This window comes from Macaca thibetana, chromosome 3 (genome assembly GCF_024542745.1).
Source record: "Macaca thibetana thibetana isolate TM-01 chromosome 3, ASM2454274v1, whole genome shotgun sequence".
NCBI classification, from domain to species: Eukaryota; Metazoa; Chordata; class Mammalia; order Primates; family Cercopithecidae; genus Macaca; species Macaca thibetana.
The window spans coordinates 117,642,832-117,657,850 of record NC_065580.1 but is presented as its reverse complement, the minus strand read 5'-3'; the positions used below and the strand labels follow the sequence as shown (position 1 = coordinate 117,657,850).

General features: G+C 50.9%; 1 protein-coding gene across 7 annotated transcripts in view; it reads left to right on the top strand.

Annotated features, from left to right (window-relative positions):
* Positions 1–15,019, top strand: part of TNS3 (tensin 3) — a 309,986-nt gene that overhangs the window by 32,230 nt on the left and 262,737 nt on the right. The window contains exon 1 of one of the 7 annotated variants that reach the window (XM_050785528.1): positions 13,544–13,598. The exons of the other annotated variants lie outside the window; for them this stretch is intronic. The gene's annotated coding sequence lies outside the window, so the exon portion shown is untranslated. Of the gene's footprint in view, positions 1–13,543; positions 13,599–15,019 lie in introns of those variants that run through there. 7 annotated transcript variants of the gene reach the window in all.

Sequence of the window (15,019 nt, the reverse complement as noted above, 5' to 3'; positions counted from 1 at the left end):
CAGTTTGTAAAAAAAAAACTCAGTATCTGCAAAGTTCAATAAAGCAAAGCACAACACAATGAGGTGTGTGTCTTTGTGTGTCTTGTTGATATCTGCAACGGAGGCAGAGAGTGATTTTTTGTTGTTATTTTTCTTCTTGTTTCTCCAGGCAAATTGTTTCTCGCCTTCACTCATGTGCCAAGCTCTAGACGACTTCCTGGCTTGGCGAGATTACTGTTAACGCATCCATAAGCATTCCTTTTATTTGTCAAATCCCTGTTATTCTGTCAGAATCCATCTTGCAGCCAAAATAGCCTCAGGAGAAAAATAATGAAAAGAAGAAATGAATTAGGTGTACCAGAAGAATGTGATGGGCGTAGGGAGGTTTATGCAGATAAATATGGTGGGTAACAATGCTGCTCCTTTTCAATGTCTGTTTAAATGTTTCCATTTTCCTTGTAAAAGCACTTTAACACAAGGAGTGCATCTGCAGAGAGGCCAAGGATCCCTCCCCGTGGACATACGATTTTGTAGCCTCCCTCCATACCCCACCCCTGCCCCGCTCCAGCTGTGCCTTAGCAGACGTCATTCCCTGTTATTTCAGTCTCCGAAAGTGCAAGAATTTAGGGTGATACAGCCATACTTCCATTCCATGAATTTGCACACTTCTTACTCTCCACTCATCTCACACGTGTGCACAGTGTGAACCTTGGTCTGTTGGCTTAACTTTGCCTGTGCTGGGATGATGTTTCTGTCCTGTCTGTGGACACTTCTTGAGTTGAGATTCACAGGTGTGGAATGAGTGGGGTCTGCAGTGCAAAGGTTTTCGTAGTTCTCATTATAGACTGTCTAACGACTTTTCAAAGTGCTCCCCAAGGCATGAATTGTTCCAATGGGGGTCTCCTTCCCTGTAGTTTTGAACCCTGACCCAGCCAAAGGCTCCCCTGCTCCTGGTGGCTATGCTGAACTCTTAACTCCTTCCCTTTGGTCTGAGGTGGCCACACCCAGGGCTCCAGCCACATGACGTTTTGTGCCCCCACCCACCTCCTCTGTGGTCTCCTCATTTGCTTTAAGGAAACACCCGGAGCGAGACAGAACCATCCAGTCCATGGCTGGGCCCCACTGGGCCTCCACCTTCAGGACGTGCCCAGGGTCTAGCCACGTGCTCTTACTCGGTTCCCGAGTCCAGCGGCAGGAAGTGGACACCAGACCAGCCTTCTGCCCAGGAGCTCAGGTGCTAAAGCTTGTCTGTCCTCTGTGCTGCAGGGAGCCCAGTTTGCCCATTTGAGAAAGAAGCAGGGGCACTCTGAGGAGATGCTTCCTGAGGGAACCGGGTGTTTTAGGAAGATCTTCCTGGCGCTTCCGCAGGTCTGGTGAATGGTATTCACCCAAGGCTCCCAAGAGGCTGAGCCCCTCCTCACCCCTTTTCTGAGTGAGCTCATGTTCCTTGGCTGGGTGCAAACTTGGGAGATGTGCTGTCACCCCGCAGTAAAGTTCTGTCTCTTAGGGGTGGCGTGACTCCTCAGGATTGGGGTAAGACTGTTTAGGAATGACCAAAACTTAGGTCCGTTTTGTTTTGTAACTTTCTTTATATCCCATGGATGTTTTCCATGTCAGTGAATATGGGTGTGATTACTATATTTTAGTGACTTTATAGTATTCAAATTCCATTCTATATTAGTACCATGAAATTACCAGAGCGCAGTTGCTAGCTATTAAAACTGCTTCCAGCTTTTCTTGTTGTGCATAATTCTGTAGCCTGCCTTACCACGTACATCTTTCCAGGCGTGGTCGTTGCCTTAGAACACACTCCCTGAAGCAGAATTGACCATTGTGATAAGTGTTTTAAATAAGAACATAGAGATTTTGTTTGCATGTGCCTTGCCCACTGAGACCCTGCTGCAAATGCATCTTTGTGCTTCTCTCTCCTGGTCCTAGCTGTCTTGCTGTGGGACAACTAGGGACAGCATCTTCCTTACATGAGGTTGGTAAGGTGAAGGTCAGAGGGACAGCAAGCCAAGGTTACCGCCTTCCAGGACAGATCCTATGGTGTGGCTGCTCACCCATTTGTTCTACGCGTTTATCTTTTGCAGAGGGCTATGCAGTTCACCAAGCCCTCTCCATACATCAAGGCTTACTGTGGACATTGCTGGCCATGGAACCATGGGGCCGTATTTCTATTACCATTTCCCTTCTTACTTCCTTCATTAATTCAGCAAACAGGCATGGGCCCCTTCTCACGTCTGGGCCTTGGATAGGTGAAGGGAAGGGTGAGGGTGCAGGGCTTCTCTGTGATGTAAGAACTTTTGTGGGGCCCTGAGGCCAGGGGCCAGAAGACCTTGCCTGATCCTCCCTGAGAAGGCCTTGCAGGGGAGACCTCAGTGTTGCATTTGGGGACTGGTGCTCAGCTGAGTGGGGATATGGGTGGGAGGGATGGAAGAGGGGAGGGGAGACCAAGGCATGGGGCTGGCACCCCTGTCAAGAACCAAATGAAGTAACTAGGTTGTGGGGATGGAGGTGAGAGGGCAGGGATGTGGGTAGGGTTGATACTGTAGTGTTCTGGTCAGAGCATGAAAAACCTGGAATGGGCCAGTAGGCAGTCTGTGTGCCAGGGCCCATCAGGAGTATCATTCATTCATTCAGCAAATCCTTAGCTGTGTTCTAGGCAGGGGATCTCTGTGAACCGGACAGACAGATGGAGTAGAGTTTATGCCCTCTTAGAGGTGAGTTTTTCATACCTGATGACTATAAGACCGAGATGGATGAACTTTTCCCTAGGGCCTCATGCAGGAGAGGCATAAACTGGGCAGGGATCTGGGGGAAGTGAGTCCCGTGTGCAAGGAACAGCAGGTGCAAATGTCCTGAGGCAGCACCTGGCCGAGGAGGTTGGAGAGCAGGCCAGAGATAGGCAGGGGCTAGATCATGTTGGTCTGTGGGTTCATGAAAAGAACTTTTTTTTTTTTTTTTTTTGAGATGGAGTTCAGCTCTGTTGCCAGGCTGGAGTGCAGTGGTGCGAGCTCAGCTCTCTGCAACCTCCGCCTCCTGGGTTCAAGTGATTCTCTTGCCTCAGCCTCCTGAGTAGCTGGGATTATAGGCACCCACCACCACACCCGGCTAAGTTTTTTCTTTTTTTTCTTTTTTGGTATTTTCAGTAGAGACAGGGTTTCACCATGTTGGCCAGGATGGTCTCAATCTCCTGATCTCGTGACCCGACCACCTTGGCCTCCAAAGGTGCTGGGATTACAAGTGTGAACCACCGTGCCTGGCCAAAAGAACTTTTATTTATTTATTTTTTAAGGGTGTAGATTCTAAAAGCTGGAGAGGGTTTTGTGCTACATTGTCATGTCCTGATTCCTGTCTCAAGAAGCTCAATTTGGTTGGCCTGTGGATGCAGAGAGATGGTCAGTGCAGTGGTGGGTGGACCAGGATGGTAGGAGTGGAGACTGGGGAACTGGGCCTTTTTGGGGCTTTATTTTGCAGGGCTTGCTGACAGATTGGCTGTGTACTGTAAGAGAAAGAGAAGGGGCCCCAAGGTTGAGACTAGATGGTGTAGGGAAATGGGTGCTATTTATGCAGACAGGGCAGCAGGGAGGACATGTTGGGGAGAAAACCGGGAGTCCTCATTTGGAGGGTTGAAGTGAGTGGTGCTTCAGGGATGGCCCAGTGAAGGTGGGAGCAGGTGGTGCTCAGGACTCAGCAGGTCAGGGGAGAAGCAGCTTGGAGCGGATCAGGACCATCAGCCGGCAGACAGGTGGTGGGAAGGGTGACAGTCGGTGTGGGGGTGCATGCACAAAGAGGACTTTCAGGTTGGAGCCCAGGCACCCTGAAACTTAGAAGTACCCAAGGGGATAAGACCCTCCAAAGGAGACAAAGGCAGGACCAGTGAGGTAGGGCATGAGATCACAGTGACCAGGGAAGAAAATGTGTCAGGAGATGGTGTGTTCAAATGCAGCTGGGATTGGAATAAAGTGAGGGGCAAGTGTCCTTTACTGCGTCTGAAAGGCTATGGCTAGGTGGTGACTTATGGAAAGTTCCAGTGAGATGGGTGGAACATGGATTCTGGAGCCCATGAGCCTTGGGGTAAGGGGCGGTGACTATAGTCAGCCCTTTGAGGAAGGTTTCCTATAAAGGGAACAGCAGAGAAATAGGCCAGGTATGGGAAGGCTGGATGGGAATCCAAGGAGGGTTGTGTTTTCAAAGATGGGATGTGTTACAGCAGGCTGTATGCCATGGAAAGTTGGCGCAGGCAAGAAAAACGTGAAGATTAGGAGCTGGGGGGGCGGGGTGGGTGGTGACTCATCCTTATAATCCCAGCACTTTGGGAGGCCAAGGCGGGTAGATCACCTGAGGTCAGGAGTTTGAGACCAGCCTGACCAACATGGTGAAACTTCATCTCTACTAAAAATACAGAATTAGCCAGGTGTGGTGGTGAGCGCCTGTAGTCCCAGCTACTTGAGAGACCGAGACAGGAGAATCGCCTGAACCTGGGAGGCAGAGGTTGCAGTGAGCTGAGATTGTGCCACTGCACTCCAGCCTGGGCGACAGTGAGACTCCGTCAGAAGTTGGAGGATGAGAGCCAGGGTGGCTGGGGACAATTCTGGAGCCCACTGTGCATGTGCATCTGGGGTTAGCACCTGGCAGCGCCCGCATGAGCTGGTGAGCCGCAGTTTTCTCCGTGTTCTTCTGGGCTGAGGTTCGTTGGGAGGCTTTGGTTCCTGTGTGTGTTGCTGCACAGAGTAGCTACGCACTGAGGAGTTAGGACTGTGGAGGGGTGGATGGCGGCGTAGACTTGGGGCCATGCTGAGGGCTCCTGGAAGGCGGGGACCTTGGCTTGCTGTCCTTCTGACCTTCACCTTCCCGACCTCATGCAGGGAAGATGCACAATGTGGACCTGGCCAGCTGATGGAACTGTAGGGTTGTCCCCAGTACCTTGTGCTGGTGACTAGCGGTGGACACCTAGAGGGCTGGGAGGAACAGTTCCTAGAACCCCATTGATAACAAGTGTCTTCGTGTCCAGTGTGTGCCGCTGCCCCCTGCAATTTCAGCAATTTTGACAGAAGCATGCCTGCAAATCTAATGTCCCCAGCGCTCCACTGAGGGCTGATTACTCCTGGAGGTCCCCACCCACGCTTGCCCTCCACTCCCCGACACAGGCCCCTTATCTCTCTTAATTCTTAGTTCAGTTGAAGTCAACACATGTCCAGGAATTGAGGAATCACCCTCAATTCTTTGCTTTGCCCTCCGCCCCACTCCCACCCTTTGCTCCTGAGCCTCTGCCTACCTGTTTTGGGCAAGGCCCAGTCTACACTGGAGCCCAACACACACTGCCTGCCTCCCTCTTCACCCTGGAGGGTCCACCGCCTCCTTGGCTTTATCTTCTCTCTGCTGCCTCCTAGGCTATAAGCTTGGGAATGAATGAATGGACAAATGAACCCTGCCGGTATAATTGTAAACCATCTAATCAGAAATTCAAAGGGCAGCAGATAGGAGGCCACAGCCCAGGGTGCTCCGAAGGCCCAGCCCAGGGCGTGACTGAGGGGTGTGGTTGTCAAGAGAGTAACCTTAAAACCTGGCGTCTGTCTTTGTCGATTTAGTCATTCCATCCGCAGAGCCTGTTGAGCACAGCCGTGTCTTACCAGGCCGGTGCTGAGCGCACACAGTGGGAGACCCACGGTCTTGGCACACGCGTAGTTTATAGTATGAGTGGGGTATACTGCAAGCCTGTGTCTCTTCCCTGCTAGCCTGGGTGGACCGTGATGGCTATCATTGCAGACACAGGATGAGAAGCTCCAGTGGTGAGGTGGGACTTGAACTGCCTTTTTCTTTGCTTGAATAACATTAAAATTTTTTTTTTTTTTAAATAAGGAGGATAAGAGGATTGTGAGTACTATGTTATAAGTATACTTCAGTGATATTTTAAAAAGTTATAAGAACAATACATTGAATCTTTTAGGAAGCTGAAAACGGATGTGTAGAAATCGCCCACAGGCTCCTAGCCTCACCACCTCAACATCCTGGGCCGCCTGGGGAGGGGTTTTCCTCAGTCTCTTATGCCGTGGATGTGCACAGGGCTGGGATGCAGGAAGACTGTAAGGAAGGAGCTCTCCTCCAGTGACGGCAGGTCCTGGGCGCTCAGTCCAGCTCCGGAACAGCAGTGCTGCTGTGTGGTGACTGCGTGTGAGGCCAGGGGGTGCCCGACGTGGATGCCACGTGAGACAGGTGGCTCAGGTAAGATGCTTAAGGTCTGAGCCTCAGCCCTTGGGCAGTGAAATGAGATCAAGGCTCGGGAGGCTGGGTCCTGGCCAGACACGTGGCTGACAAATAGGGTCTCTGCTCTTCATTTCTGCTCTCTTGAGTTTGGATGGCGATTTTAGTTTTTCCTTCTTTTCTGGATTGGAGCATTGCGGTGTTATCTACTGGAAGCGTGCTTTTCATGTACTGGAAACTTCTTGGGGGTTAAATTTGGGTAAAGTAGGGATTACTTCAAGGCAAGAGCATCACACTCAGTTGGGGACCTGGGAGTACCCTGTGTTTGGAAAGGCAGGGCCACCTCCTACTGAACTTTAAATCAGAGGCATTTAATTATTAGCTCCCTTGGAGCGCTGATGGTGGTGAGACCAGGGCCAGCCTGGAGTTTTTACGAGGGCACATCTTCCACCTGTATGGGAAGATGGAGTGTTGAGGTTAACTCTGTACTAGTGGGGGATGGCCCTCAAGACCCTGCCTTCTGCTGAGCTTCTCTAGAGCAGGCTCTGACTCTCCAGCCCTGCTTGCCTCACTCCACCCAGGGCATAAAAATACCGACTTGTAGTCGCAATAATGACATAAACAACTCTTGCTTTTAAAAAAAACTTCAGTAGTAAATAGCTAAAATTTGTTAATATTAATAAAAACAGCTCAACTTCTTCAGAAACCATGTATCAGTTTTACACTGTCTGGGAAGAATCTCCCTCCTTACCCTCAAAGCATTAAGGGCTGCAGGAACTCCTCATAGCAGAGGGAAGAGAAGGGATGATTGTGGGTGTGGTACCGGAGCCCCGTCTGTGCACTGTCTGGCATAATCCTCATAAGAAGCTTTTGAAGTCGGTTGCAATTTGATCATCCGCTTTAGCACACGAAGAAACTGTGGCCCAGAATAATTAATAAAAAAACCTCAGGCAGTGAGTAGAGGAGTGGGGTGAGGGTCAGCCGCAGCTCTCTGGCCCACCTCGGTCCAGACCTCTTGGGGGAGGCTCCAGGCTACAGGACAGCAGGGCACCTGCCTCTGTCCCCAAATCCCATGAGTCTGTGCTCCTTAACCCAACTATAGATCAGAACCCCTGGGGAGATGGTGAAGAAATATCACTGCCTAGGGTTCCCCCAAGACTGTGGTGTACTCTGACTGTGATGTAAGTAGTAGGGGTGGAGTTCGTGTGATGTCGGTATGTTTTTAACCAGCTCCTGCAGGGGATTTGAGGAGCAGTGTTGGCTGAGAACTGTCCAGGCTGCTCCCGGGTGGGATCCCCTAGGGCTTCATTACCCACAGTTCCAGATGTGGTCCAGTAGTCATTTTCTGATCTAAGTCAGGGAATGTTGGGGCATTTTCGGTCAGGAAGAAACTGGGGAGGTGTGACAGGACAGGGCTCAGTTAGAGAGGTTTCCGCAAGGACACTGGTAACTGAGATGGCTATCTGTGGGTGACCTGCCTCCCACTGCCCCAGCCTCTGCGTGGCAGCCCCCCAAGAGAGGGGAGAACCAGGTTGGGTCCTCTTACCCTCAGCACCCTGTTTAAGGGTCTGGCGCAGGTTTTGAAGCTGAGCGGGTTGTTAAACTTCCTAGAGCCTTGGGCGCCTTGTCCACATCAAACAGAGTAACAGAGATTTCTATGGGAGGGGAGTGTAGAAAGCCCTCCCGTTTCGTGGCCAGTGGCATGGGCTACCATCTAGTTCTTCCTCAGTGTTCTAGAAGAGGCCAGGCTGGCCAATATGGTGAAACCCTGTTTCTACTAAAAATACAAAAATTAGCTGGGCATGGTGGCGCACGCCTGTAGTCCCAGCTACTCAGGAGGCTGAGGCAGGAGAATCACTTGAACCTGGGAGGCGGAGGTTGCAGTGAGCCGAGATTGCACCACACTGCACTCCAGGTGACAGAGCGAGACTCCATCTCAAAAAAAAAAAAGAAAAGAAAGAAAGAAAATGCCCTCTTACGCATCTCAGTGTATGATCACGGAAGAGTTTAAAAGGCCAGGCACACCACCACCAACTGTGTCCTTTTTCTCCACGCCCCACCCCCGCCGGAGGAAGTGATCATACCTGTTTCTGTTTTTAGTGTTTGAAGTGCTCAAAGTGGCAGAGTACGTCCTGACACTATGGATCTCCAGGCTTTTTGTACAAACTAACTCTGCAGGGTTTCTCCACTTGGAGTCAACTTGATGGTGAAGAAATGCTTGGCTTGGCAAGGAGTGGAAAAGTAAATCGTGATGTCCTCAGCACAGGGCACCTCTTAACTAGACAGTTTCCCGTGTTCTCATTTTCGGTTAGAATAGGTGGAGCAGCTCATTTGACAGGAGGAAACTGACTTGTCGGAAGTGCGGGGATGCTCTGCTCTCCCGTGCTTGGGTTCTGGGACACCCATTGGTAGCAGTAGGTCTGTAAGCTGGACCTGGGGACTTGGGCTTGTGGTTCTTTAGCTCTGCGACCTCAGGCAGTTCTGGAAGCTATCACAGTTGGAGGCTGGAAGTCCAAGATCAAGGCTCTGGCAGATTGTCTGGTGAGGGCTGGCTCCTGGTTCATCAAAGGCACTTTCCATCTGTGTCCTCCCATGGCAGAATGGGCGAAGGGTCTTGTGGGGTCCCTTTTTTAAAGGCCTTACCCCCATTCATGCAGAGTCTCCCCTCATGACCTAAGCACCTCCCAAAGGCCTCACCTCCTAATATCATCACCTCGTGGGTGAGGATTTCAACATATGGATTTTGGAGGCACACAGACAGCCCATAGCTGTGGGGTTCATTTTACCATGAGAAAGGTGTGCTCCGTGCTTGTTAGGGGTGGAGACAGGTGGGCCCTTATTTATCTCTCAGGCCGGGCACCCCCATCCTCCATCCATGGATAGGTGAAGGAAGGAAGATGCTCCTGTTGGCACCAGCCCCTGATTCTTCCTGTTCCTCTGAAGGGAGGGAAAGGGACGAGATCCTACCAGGGACTTGGCTGGAGGGGGCTTGGGAGAGCCACCTTAATTTAACACTTTTTTTTTTATTCTCCTGTGCACATTCTGTAATGAAACAGCTACTGTTTTGAGCAGGGAAGAGGGAAGAAGCACCTACTGGAGGGTGAATTTTGTAGGGAAAGCATTTTTTATTTACTTCTCAAAGTCAGGGGGAAGGAACTCCATGACTTCCCACTGTTCCCACTATTCCCCAGAGCAGAGGGAAATGGAGAACAAATGCTGGTTTCTCCAGGGCGGGCAAAAACACCATGCGAAGGATGTCAGAAGTCACCATCTGTTTGTCAGAAGAAGCCCCGAAGTGTGGCAGTTGCAGAATGACACTTCATTGAGAGACTGAGCCTGCATACCCCAGGGGTCTTCCATGGGTGGGGAGAGGCTGTGTGCCCAGAAACTCTGTAGCCAATGGAGACATTTTGGTTAAACTGGTGGAATAAATGCACTCTCCTCTGTGACCAGTGGACTCTCATTCATCACATATCTACTGAGTGTGTGATTTTCGTGAGAAACAGCGTCGTGTAAAGTGCAAAGCAATATTGCTTTTAAGTCCTGCTTCCACCCGACTGGATAACTCCGGCTTTGGACCATCCTGAGGGTCAGGCACTTCACAAATGGCAACTTTGATTATTAACACCACTCTGGGAGGTGGACTCCTTGTTCCCTAGGATGTCACTGGGTCAGTAAGAGCCTGGGTGAATGCCCCCTTACCGCAGGGACTGGAAGCCAGCTCCCCAGCTCTCCAGTCTTTCAGGTGCCCCATGCATATATCCTGAGCCCCAGGACCTCATGTACCCGAAAGTCCTCTGCTGGTCTTCCCCCTCCAGCATGGCCCTGGGGAACAGGTAGGAAGATGTTTGCTGGAAAGGTGAGATGCACGTGTGTCTGAACACTTCCCGAGTGTCCCAGAGGGTGAGTGCCCTGGGAGGCACACTGTCCCTTCTGGATGTGGGATGGAGCACAAGCTAGCTGCACAGGGAAACAGACAGAAGGGAGGTCGTGAGAGGGAGGATTTTCCCAAAGTCTGTGCTTGGGCAGGGCCCAGGTACAAGACTAGACTCTGGAGACAGTGCCTGGGCCTCCCGCTCCCCAGTGACCAGCATTCCTGACTTTGAACAAGGAGGGAGGGCCGGGCTTAATTTCTGCAGATGAGAGCTGGCAACAGCTTGCTGATGTCAGAAATTCCTTAAACTGAAGGCAGTCTTTTTCAGTATCAGAGGCAAAGTGCTTTATTTTTTATTTATTTATTTATTTTTGAGACACCGTCTTGCACTGTTCCCCAGGGTTGGAGTGCAATGGCACGATCTCGGCTCACTGCAACCTCTGCCTCCTGGGTTCATGTGATTCTCCTGCCTCAGCCTCTTGAGTAGATGGGATTACAGGCGCCTACCACCACATCTGGTTAATTTTTTTGTATCTTTAGTAGAGACGGGGTTTCACTATGTTGGCCAGACTCGTCTCGAACTCCTGACCTCGTGATCTGCCTGCCCCGGCCTCCCAAAGTGTTGGGATTACAGGCGTGAGCCACCGCGCTTGGCCGCAAAGTACTTTTAGATGTGCTTTAGGTGGCACATAGGAACTCCCTCACACTCAAACACCCTCAAGCCATGGAGCAGTGGGACTGGCCACGTCAGATTTCGTGTCGACGGGCATGTAGTGGGTAGAGGAAAGCTGGGAGTCATCTGCTCAGAGTGTCTGGGGGCCCCAGCTGCAGACTAGGAATGGAGAATCAGGGCTGGATCCTGCCAGGGCAGGGGCTCTGTGAGCACACGTCAGAGGGACTAAGGATTTGGACTCTCCACCCCTCCCTTGGGTTGTCTGGCCAAGGTGTGCTGAGGATTTGGTTTAGATGATGCCTCTCTGCAGAAACACCCAGTGGTAATGCATGTTCTCATCTCTGAATCACAGGTAGTGCCGACCGTGGCTTGTCCCATCCAAGGTCATGGTCATCTTGACTCCTTGATTAGGTGGAGATTGAAACCTTCTCTGTTGTTGACTTACTCTTTTCCCTTTTATAGTAAATAAAGGAAAGTATTTAGAGACTATGCGTTCTCTCTGAAGGTCAACCAGTGACAGCCTGTTAGATTCTGTCTCTCCACCACACGAAACTCCCGAGTCTCCCATCTCACGACGTGTGTAAGCTGAGACCTTTACCCTTCCTAATAACTGGCTCCCAGGCCTCCCATTGCCTCTCTGAGACTGTCTCCTGCTATTCTCCTTCTCCTCCTCCACCAAGTGGGGAGGTACTTTGAGACCACATAGGCTTTCAGCGTGTGCGGTCATTTACTTCTATCAGTAGGGACTCAAAGACTCTTGAATTCGTATTGTATTCAAGGGGTCGTAATCCAATATTATCACTATTTTGATGTCCAAGTCATTTATAGTTTGCCTGGTGGGTGGGAGCCTCTACGGGCTGGCCCCTGTGTCTTTTTGTTACATACCCATTGTTCTGTGAGTGCTCTCTTACTTTCTGGCCAAAATGAAGAGATTTCAGGCTCATTGGGGGTGACTCCAATGACATCTTTGATTATTAACACCACTCTGGGAGGTGGACTCCTTGTCCCCTAGGATGTCGCTGGGTCAGTAAGAGCCTGGGTGAAAGCCCCCTCACCGCAGGGACTGGAAGCCAGCTCCCCCTGCTCCAAGGACAGAGCTGGGAGTATCTCTCTGTGTGTGTGTGTGCACTGGTGCGTATATACACATTCACATCTACTTTGATTTCTAGATGTATCTACATCTCTAGATTGGAAACTGTGAGTCACACCAATATCTGATTCCTGTCTTCCAACACAGGGCTTACTATAATGCTCCCCTTTCTAGACTAGCAAGCTCCTCCCCAATGGAAAGGAAGGTGGCTCCCATTTTTCTTCTCACAGATCCTTATGCTCAATCTTCCTGTGCATAACCAATCTTCTGTCACCTCTCCACTGCTATGGCCGTCCTCTCCCCTGTACATTTATCTGTGTTTCTAGGGCTGTTGCCCGAGGCTGAGGTTCTCTTACCTAGAGTTTCCATGGCCACTCCTGCTTTCTCCTGAGGGTCCTCCCAGGGCTGCCAGGGAGTCCTCCAGGATGAACATACACCTGTGATGCTTTTTCCTTTTTGCCAGTTAGAGCCCCCTGTGACCTTGGAGTCCAGTCCAGCTCAGTACCAGGGCCTCCTCCCTTGTCACTGCTTTGCGCAATTCTGCTCACCACCCTGTCTTGCTTCTTGAGCCCTGTCTACCCTCAGCGTCCCAACACAGCTGTGCATTAGCCACCCAGCCTTTGGCCAGTTCACCAACAACACGGTGCCTTACCACCTTTGCCTCTCCTCACCTCTTTTCCTGTCTGGAAAGTGCCTGCTTCTGCTTCAAGTCACAGCCCACTCGTCGAGTTCTTTCCATGATCTGGGGACTCCGTGCCCCCTCTTAATGCTGTGTGTAGATCATCCCTCTGGGAGGGGCGGGGTGAGCCAGCTGCTGTATTTCCTCTGACACCAAGCACACACGCTGCTCACATATCTGTGGGTGAATGCATGATCGTGTGTGGGAATGGACGCATAGGAGCAGCCTCCAGTTTCCAATGACAAAACAGGGGCATGAGTGGCCCCTCAGCTCTCTCCCACGGAACCTTGTACTTGGTGTTAAAGTCTGACTCATGGAAGGGCTCATGTCCCCAGTTCCAGCTGGGTTTCCAATCCAGGTTGAGATGTAGCCTCTCTTCCTGATGCCTGGTTTGCTGATGTCTGCCTTAGCTGTCTGGAATCCATCCTCCCAGGGAAGAACCTCGTTTTGTTCCTGGGAAGAACCTCGTTTTGTTCCTGGGAACCAGGTGCAGTCAGAAGCTAGGGTGAGACAACCCGGCCAGTAAAAAGCACAGAGGACTGTGGCAAAGCATGAAGAAAATCGGAAGCTGGGTAGCAGCATAGAGCTCACTATGGCCTTAAGATGGAGTGAGGCCAGTCTGCCACCCAAGTTTTGAGGTGAGGGTCTGTGCCTGGAGGAGTTGGCCCCCACCTGCCCTGGCTTCTGAGTCCCTTTGCATCCCCAGACCCTCAGCTACAGCTTACTTCTGGGAGGACTCAGAAGGGTGTGGTCTGAGACAGGCAGTGAACACCAGTGTTGATGCGGTAGAAATACAGCAAAGCAGAATGTTTTCATTCCTGCACCAGTGTTTATTGCTCCTGCTTGGTGCTGTGTGTGGAAAATCCCAGACAAGGTTAGGACTTCCTATTGGAGGCACAAGACTTATGACCACACTAGAGGGTCAGGGCCCCAACCATCCTTGGGTGGCTCAGCCATGGAGGATGATTAACCAGTCTGGGAGGTCAGATGGGAGGCGGATCTTCAACTGAGCCCAGGACAGCGGTTTTCAGCCAGAAAAGAGAATGGGAGAAGCCCCAGGTGAGCCCAAGGGTGCAAAGCAGAAGGACCCTGGAGGGTAAGAGCCTAGATTGCAAGCCTGGCAGGAGGAGGTCAGAGGGGGGCAGGGAGAGGGGCTGGAGAGGTGGCCTGCTGGAGAATTTGGATTGGCCTTAGGATTGAGCAGTTTCTTGCCAGTGAAAAATCAGTTTGTTGTCCTCACTCGGGAGGTTTATCACATGCATGTTATTTGTTACTAGTAATGAAGTATGGGAGTTTTCTGAATGGCTACCCTTTTAAATAAGAGCAGATTCAGGGTATCCCTGTAATAAAAAGCCACCTTCAACTATTTGCCTTCCACTCTGGCTTGCATGGGCAGTGGGCTGGCCTGTGCTCCTGACCATTGTTCCTGGGTGGACCCCAGAGAGTGTGAATCCTGGTACTCAGGTTGGAGGAGTTTTATCCTGCTGGGAGCTATCTGTTCATTGCTGAATTCAGATTTCTTCGGCCGGTTCCCGTGGGCACCGTGGTAAGGGCAGTGGTAGATCCAGCTGACCTCTGGGCGTGTTTGTCTTGGGTAAACCACGACAGCAGCATGTCCTGTTCTTAGCTGTTTGTAGACACTTCTATGTACCTGGTATTGTGTCAGATGTGAAGGAATCTGGAATGAATATGATACAGATGTGTTCTCAGGGAAAGACATTTGAAAAAACTAAAGTTTGGATACGCTACAGGAAAAAAATGATGAATGAATACAGGAAAATGAAGGAAGGAATGAATATAGAAAAAGGTGAGTAATGATGTCATTTGAAGGACAGGGGGAAATGAGAATGCCTGCTTGTCTGCCAGGTGATGATTTAGTGAGGAATTGGAACCCAGAATGGTGTGTTCTAGGAGGAGGTTTTTTCCTTTGTAGTTGAAAGTTGAAGAGCAGCTTTGCTCTTCTACTGCAGAAACGGAAAGATGGATATTTAGTGCCAGAACTTGAGAGGTTAAAGTCGGCCTGTTGAATTGATGGCTGGAATTTGCACATATGTCAGCCATAAAGGCCACGACTTAGCCCACCCATACTGCTCCCCACATCCAAGGCATGTGGAGTTGCACGTGGAGTTGTAGATCCGAAGTTGGAGTGTTGGAGCCACAAAGGCTGAGCTCTGGGACACTACCCCTAGGCTGGGCCTGGAGTGAAGGCCGGTAGTAGGAGTACAGGGTTAGCTGGCCTGAGGCTAGAAGGTCCCCTATCCTACTCTGAGGCAGGGATCTCTTCCCCTGCCCCCCACAGACCACAGGCAGTGGCTTCATCTTGAACATGATCTTTTATTTTCAGTCTTGCCACAAAGCTTCTTGTAGACAGCCACGATCCACTGCCCCGGGAAGGCTGGTGAAGTCCGACAGGCTTTGAAAGGAGGGATCTGCCTGTGGATCTTGCCCACCTCTCCTCCTGCGTTTCTAAGTGACCCTTCCTTCAGGATCCTGGCTTGTCCATCTTCTTCCATCACC